The 8178-nt window shown below is 32.9% G+C and overlaps 2 non-coding genes across 2 annotated transcripts; both read right to left on the bottom strand.

Annotated features, from left to right (window-relative positions):
* Nucleotides 1-4866: 4866 nt before the first annotated feature.
* LOC145128165 (small nucleolar RNA snoR2/U65) lies at nt 4867-5020 on the bottom strand. Its single transcript, XR_013716765.1, has one exon. It is a non-coding gene; the product is annotated as a small nucleolar RNA snoR2/U65 (small nucleolar RNA).
* A 187-nt stretch (nt 5021-5207) lies between these two features.
* Nucleotides 5208-5275, bottom strand: LOC145128166 (small nucleolar RNA U49). Its single transcript, XR_013716766.1, has one exon. It is a non-coding gene; the product is annotated as a small nucleolar RNA U49 (small nucleolar RNA).
* Between the last annotated feature and the right edge of the window lie 2903 nt (nt 5276-8178).

An 8178-nucleotide genomic window follows, 5' to 3' on the forward strand; every position in this document is an offset into this window, starting at 1 on the left:
CAGGAAACTAGTAGACAGGTACGCACTCAGGGATTCAGAAGATGGAGCATATAGCTTCATGTCTTGTTTTGTTATTTACTTTTGGAGTAAATCTTTTGTGAATCAAATACATTGTAAACACTTTATTACATATATACAATGGTCGTTGTTACTTTGATTACTATAATGCATGTGTTGTGATACTAAACATGACGTCCTCCGCCCCCGAACGTTTCCGCTGTTCCGGTTTGGGGTGTGACAGTGAAACTTAGCATCAGTGTAACATTTACATTGATCACTTCCATACTAACAAGATCATCTCCTTTGTCCTCCTAGGACACTTAGGAATGAACTTTTGATTATTTATTTTGTATTGTAAAGTTTCTTTTTAATTGTATCATAATAGACTAATTAGGAAATCGTACTAGAATAGTAAATGTAATACAATAAGACTGAAGATTACCAAATGGTGGCCGAACATCCATGTGGTTGCTTTATCCCTAAAAATGACTATGTTTTTATGCATGTTAGCTAACAGGAAAAACGCATAGGATTAAAGAAAATGTTACTGAGAGTTTCATTTTGTTTACTTTTTTATAGTTTATTTTAGCACATTTATGTCATTTTAGTTAACTTTCATGCATTTTTTTTTCTCTTTTTGTTATTTTATATCTTTATCGGGTACTTTCTAGTCCTTTCAGCTTATTTGCATATTTATTAAAGACTATTCAAAGTGGAACGGTTGCGGGAGTATGAGGTCTTAAAACATGAAGCTTGTAGTGCATTTCCAGATTACTTGATGGACACAATTGGGCTAGGGATTTAAGGAGAGATGTGATGATATGGGCTACTTCAAAAGTGTTTTGTTAACAACCAATTTGTTTTGGTCTTAAATGAAGATTGGAAGGAAAAAAAATGTTTGGACTTGTTAAATTATGAAGATTTGAAGACTCTTGGACATATCAACTATTGGAGAAACTTGGGCTGGCGGACTAATGCAATTCAGGACCAAGAAACAAAAAATGCCCATTCTTAACCAGCTTACGCAACCCGCACAAGAAATAGGCTAAAAGTCACGTAGGCCGTGTGACCTCCTGCAGGGGCAATTTCGAGATTTTACTTTTAGCTTCTATTTTGGGATGGTTGGTGGGATACTTTTGAGACAAATTTTGGATCCAAGTTTGGGAGCATTTCCTCTGCACTTTGAAGGCCTTGAAAAACTTGAAGAACATCTTCATTTTTGCTCTTCAATCTTTGCTAAATGTTTGGTACTCCTAACTTTTATTTTAGTTTCTTGAGTTTAGCCATGTCAGGCTAAACTAATCTTGGTTGACTTTTGTGAATTTTCTAGAATGATTGGTTCAATGTTAATGAACTCCAAGAACTTGTTCTTGAGTCTTTATGAAAATGTTTTATATTTTAACATCTTCTTGCTACTTGTATGTTTTTATTCATGAGTTTAAATGTATTTGTAGTGATTAGTTGGCTGATTTCTTGATTAAATAATGAATCTCTAAATTAGTAAGCAACTACTGATTCTTGTGTTAGTTATCATTTCATACAATCAGAAAAATATTTTCTCCAACATGGTAGTGGAAGCTTTTGACTCATCTTTGATTCGTTAACTTTTTGGTTCTTAATGCTAGTTAATTTTCACTAATTACATGCTTAATGGAAATTGTGACTTTAACTAAGAAAATATGTTATGAGTTTCTCTAGCTACTTTAATAACTAAGAAAAATCTAGGTAATCTAAAGCTTCTTTGATTACTATAGCCAAATTAGAGATTTAAGACAAGTATTGCAATTTGGATTCTAATGATATATTTACCAAGTATTCAAGTGATGAAACATTAAGTCAGCCATCTTTCTCTCATTGATTTTATATCAAACCTTACTTTTTGTTGATATGTGTTTTTAAATCTCAGTGTAACTCTAGTTTCCTTTTACATATCTCAAAAAAAAAAAAAAAAAAAACTCTATTTTTATTTTTATTTTAGTTTCACAAGTATTTGTATAACAAGATTTTCATAGAGTTATTAATTGAACCAATCTTCGTGGATACGAGCCATTTACGACTATACACTATTTTAATATGTAATATTTAGGGTATTTATTTTTCTTGGCTTCGACAACCACTAGTTACTCTTGTTGTTTACATGTGTGTTGTGTTTATCTTAAATTGTTACATGATTGCTTAAAAATATTAATTGAAACACAAACAATAATTGTTAAGAGTTAACAAATGATCCGAAAAGGTTAAAAATATTTTAACTAAAGGGAAGAAATATAAAAATATAATTTAATAACTCCCATTGAAAAACCACTTAGTTAACTAATATCCTCAACTCGCTGACCAATTTATATAACTAGATCATCCAAAATTATAATATAAACAATTTGAAAAATATTATGTGAACCATCTTAAATGTAAGGAGAAGAGTAAACTTGTGACACCCAAATCCCAAAGGCAACAAACAAACTGACTGTATGATATTTCCTTAAAACAACTCTAATGAGGCAATATGTTTTTACTACATAGAAAAATGATACTGAAAACGTAGGTGTTCTAAATACCTGGAAAAAATGATATATTTTTAAACTTCATAATACTTCTACTTCAAACTCTTAAGTGATATTAAACAACGTGTGTGATACTCACATTTGGATTGGTGTACAGAAACTAACAGAAAATAGAAAGCTTAGGAATGGAGAGGTTCCCCTAATCAAAGACAAACTAACATCAAATCAACTCTACATGCTTCAACTTCTTATTTTCATTTGCATTGATATATATAGACTAATGCAAAATAAAAAGCTTAGGTATAGAGAGGTCCAACTAATCAAAGGCAAATTGACATCAAATCAACTCTACACGCTTCAACTTCCTAGTTCTTCTTAATCCCCTATAAAATAGGGTAAATTAGAATACCATACATTATATCTAAGACCAAAAAGTTAGAAATAAAAGTAATATGGAGTTCAATATACATATTTGAAATGACAACACCTCTTGACTTTTTCAATATATATATCTAAGACCCAAAAGTTAGAAACATTTATACTTCCAAAGTCCATTTTCTCCACAACATAATTAAATTGTCTAGTCAAACATTGTTGGAAAGAAATATCTGACATTGAGCCTTTCTCTTGCCTTAGGGTTAAGTGTGTAGTTAGGTGTCTCAACTACATGATAGTCTTATTCAAATTGTTCATATTACTCTAGATGTAGTAATATAAACTAACCAACAATTGAAAACATTATTTATATGTAGTTTTTATAACCCAAAAACAGTGATAATAATTTTCAATTGAAAGACCAACAATTTCATTCATTAATTGTTTCAAAAACCATCACCAAATATAATATCAAAATATCAAAGTACAAATATTCAAAATGCAAAAATCATGAGAAAGGATGTTGTCCTTCCCTTTCGAACCGAAAGTACCTGAAACCATAAACATAAACTTAAAACATAAAATTAAAAAGTTCCCAAAATACCACAAACCAATCGCTTAACCCTAAGATGTGTTCCAACCCAATATACATATATGGGCTCAACCCTAGGGCGTCATGGGTTGTATTTCAACCCTACCTACACATATGGGCCCAACCCTCGGTTTATTTCAGAAGATTAGATATACTACGTATTGACCATAATCACAGAGTTGACCACGTAAGTCCAACATTCCCTTTGGTACACCCAACATTTCTATCATCCTTCCTTTCTATTAGGAGCTTAATCCTTTAAGCCATTACGTCCAAAGTCCAGATATAATCCTCAAATGATGTCTTTAATTATAAAGTTTCAAACTTTATGATCTTGCATAGCTATTAAATACTCAATACTAAAAACCCTAACTTCTTCCAATTAGGACAACCTAGACCATACATGACCTATAATGCCCTAAAACATCACACCTTAATCTGGAGTATTCCATGCCTCGTGGATCATTAGTCATTCATCTTTTCAATCACTTATAGATTCATTATTCTATATCCCTCACAGATCACATCTCTGTTTCTTAAAAAACTCTCTGATGTTATACCACTCATGAAACCTTTCTCAATCTTGTTTAACCACATATAATCCTTTCTTGCAAATGCCATCAATCAACATTTCGAAAGGAATCATCTCTTTCCTCTCAAGGAACATAATCCAACAACATTCTTCTCGGATACATATTACAATTTCACACAAACAACATTCCCTAGAACCCAAATCAACAAAACCAGATGTCTTATTAACAGCACCTTCACCATCATCTCCGACATTTTTCAGTAATGGGGTATAATAACAAAAGAATCCCACATATATGAATCGACCTAATAACTTGGTCAAAAATGAATAAATGACACTTGGAAGTTTATTGCATTAAGTTGAACCTCTCGTTTAGTTCCAGTATGAATATTTCTTCTGATTTTAGTTAAAAAGCAATTCCTTGTTTTATAAATTGCAACATGCATTTTGATTAAGAATAAGCAAAAATTATTCCAAGAGTTTGTTTCTTTCCTTGTTTCTTAGAAACATAGCGGTCTCAAATTTGGCTTCTATCCAAGATTTTTTCATATATAATCAACTCTTGTTCGTTATCCAAATAAACACTTTAAACATAATTTGTTGAGTTATACTACTGTGAATATTAATGCCAAAAAAGAAGCTCTGGATCATTTAGGAGCTTCAAGTAAAATATAACAAAAATAATTATTGAAATATTACCTTTTGTATATTAAGATCAACAAAATTGAAAACAATTTTAAATGCCTCAGATAGTCGATCTATCATCAATGTGAAATCAGTCGGTAATTCCAACTTATATCGATTTAATACCTCATTGGCAATACACAAATGTCATCCAAAATCAATCAATTAAAAAGATTTCTTTTTAATGTAATCGCAAAAACCGGCTCTGTGAATGAACGGATAACAATCAGTTCACAGGTTCCTATAAAATTGCGAAAGACACAAAGTCTGTTATAGGTTCAATCATAGCATCGTCGGTCACTGCACTTTTGGCTACCGTCGACGTGGCATCGAACCAGAATATATGAAGAAAAAATCAAGTGATTTGATAGAAAAGTAGATGAAAAAAAACCTCAGAGACCCGTTCAAAATCACACACACAGTGGAAGAGGCAAGAACGCGAATCCCGACCAACGAACTGAGCTCTAAGATCGTGTTAATGATCGGAGGCCGGCGAATTGGTGGATGGGATGACGCGCCGCCGTGATCCGCTGCTGTTTAAAGTGTCATACGGCACTTCCTATCTTTAAGGGGATTTCTTCCTCATCGGAACTTTCTTATTTGAAAATCAAAATCGCAAAACATAAAAAGAAAAATTATGAATTTAGAAGATGAATTTGGTGAAAAGGTGTGATTGAAGTGGTAAGCAACGAATAGGTTATATAGAGCAGTGAAATTGTAAACCCTAGTTTTTAGGAAGGAAGCCTGCAGTCCATAAAAGTTTGCTTTCAGTGTGAGCCCACCCACAGTGCGTCTAAAGTCCAAATCCAAACTGCCACGGTGCCATCCGGGTGTTGGGCCTTAATGACATGTATGTTATTGTTCTTTTGTTTTTTCTTTTTCTCTATGGAATTTAATGTATAACTAGCAAAGAAATCGCGGCTACGCCGTTTTTGGGGTAATATGGGTAAAATCGGCAAACTTTAAATAATACGTGCTGAAAGTGTAAATCACCGCAAATATGAGAGAAAGTCGACAACCCCTAAAATTAAATGTCCAAAGTGTACGACAACCAAAAGAAGGGACACTGGTGGAGAAAATCCTAAAATGTTGTGGCAATAATGTGAAAGTTGCCAAAGTTGAGAAAATATGGTGGCAAAATTCTAAAGGAGATTTTTTGTGTTTTTATGTCAAAATGTAAAAGTTTTGACTATAAGGATGAAAAGTGTCAATTTCATTAAAGATTTGTGGCAAAAACACCAAAATATAAATTTTTTTACTGCAATGACGAAAAGTGTCAAAGTTACTAAAGATTTGTGGCAAAACCCTAAAAGCACAAAAACTTAATCAAAACACAAAATTGTAAAAGTTTTCACTTTAAGGACTAAAAATGTCAAATTCACTAAACATTTGTGGCAAAAACCTAAAGACATAAAAGTTACTATTGCTAACTTCCTTTAGATTAAATATATATATAGAATTTCATACTTTCGTTTAAGATTCTTTTCTCTTTGGAATTTTATTTTATATACCGTTCTGGGCTTATTTAGAGTAAATTATTGAAATCGTCTTTATGATTTTGTTAAAATTACACGTTGGTCCTTAACTTTTTTTTGTATTTTGATCATCTTTATGGTATGATTTTATTGTGTTTTAGTCCCTCACAAGTCACAATCATAAAAAGACTTTATTGCTCTTTATTTTTTTTTCAAAACTTTTAATTTCTTTTATTATTTTTAATTTAATAAAAAACAAATTAATAGTATGAATTTATACATATTGGGTGCCACCACCACTAGAGGAACCGGCGAACACCTCCACCGCCATCAAACACCACCTATTTTGCCATCAAACATCACTTCCATCAACTACCATCAACCAACGAAATTAAAACAAACCAGATTAAGATGCTTTAACGGAAACAATCAAAAAAAAAAAAAAAAAAAAAAAAAACTAAAACTAGTCAAAATTAGGGCAAAACCGGTCCTTTTCAAATCCACAAACCCAAAATCGGTTTGCTCAAATCTAATCTAGAAAAAAAAACACAAACCTAAAATCAGAGATTGCATTTGGTTTTTACCGTGGTGTATTTATTTTGAATAGAGAAAAGACAAGAATGATAATGATGATGAAACCATATGAAGAAGGAAAAGAAGAAGACCTTCAATCGACATTTAAAGCCAAAAAAGAAAGTGGAGACAGTGAAGGAGTAGACGTAGTCGACGAAGATAAAACCAGATGCAACCAAGGGTTAAGGGCGAAGAGGTGGAGCAACAACGGAGGATTTAGAGTCTCGGATTCCATGGTTTTACCATGACTGTGGGTTTTCCAAAAAAAGGCAGTGGTGACCAAGGTTCTCATGAAGGGCTTATCACTAATGAGGAGGGACAAGGCAAATATGGATTATGACAATATAATGAGTAGATGTGGAGGGAGGTTTTGGCTTTACAGACACGATGAAGTCGATCTTGTCCTAAAGGGTTAGAAGATGAAGGTTGAGGGGTGGATTCCGGTGGACAAGACACTTAATAATCATCGGCAGTGGTGGATGACTCTAGTGGCTGAAATAGTGGCAACATAGATTGATTAGGGTTATCATTTCTCTAAGAAAAAATTGCAAGAATGGTCCCTGTGGTATGTTGAAAATTGTCACTTTGGGCTAAACATGTTTTGACTAGCACAAATGGTCCAAAAGTTTCCATTTTGTTGCGAGGTTGGTCCATTTTGGTTTAATGTTTTATAAAATGACGATTTTTCCCTTTGTATTTTGTTTTTTATTTTTTATTATAGAAAATAAAAAAAGGAAAAAGAAAAGAAAAAATATCGTTTCTCTCCCACCCACTCACTCACTTACTCTCTCTCTCTCTCTCTCTATATATATATATATATATATATATATATATATATATATATATATATATATATATATATATATATATGTATATATATATATATATTACTCTTACTCTTACTCTCTCTCTCTCTCTCTCTCTCTCTTTTTCTTGTTTCTTGCTTACCACCGGCCAAAGAAGAAGAAATCGGCGGCTATCGTTGGCCTAGGCTGCCCCTTTTCCTCCCTCTGGTCAGGTAGCACCAACCCAAACACCCGCTTCAATCGTTGCTTCCCTCCCTTTGAACCTTGACAACCAATGACAAGAGAAAGGAGATTGAGATATGAAGTTAGGGTTTCTCGGAGGCTAGGGTTTTCAGATGGGGCGTTTCACGACTAGAAATCAAGGGGGAGGCACCTACAATGTACTACTCAACAAAGCTAGGGTTGTTTAAACCCACTACGAAACCCTTAGCAAAACAGGATTTACGACGAACACTACCATTTCAGGTCTAGTTTCAAACATCACCTCAAATATGTGTGTGTATGAGAGAGAGAGAGAAAGAAGAAGAAGAAGAAGAAGAAGAAGAAGAATAAGAAGAAAAAGGAGAATAAAAAGAAGAAGAAGAAGAATAAGAAAAATGACGTTTAGATCTGAGAGAGAGAGAGAGAGAGAGATAATCAA

Source organism: Lactuca virosa, chromosome 7 (assembly GCF_052849685.1).
Source record: "Lactuca virosa cultivar CGN04683 chromosome 7, Lactuca_virosa_CGN04683_v6, whole genome shotgun sequence".
Lineage (NCBI taxonomy): Eukaryota > Viridiplantae > Streptophyta > Magnoliopsida > Asterales > Asteraceae > Lactuca > Lactuca virosa.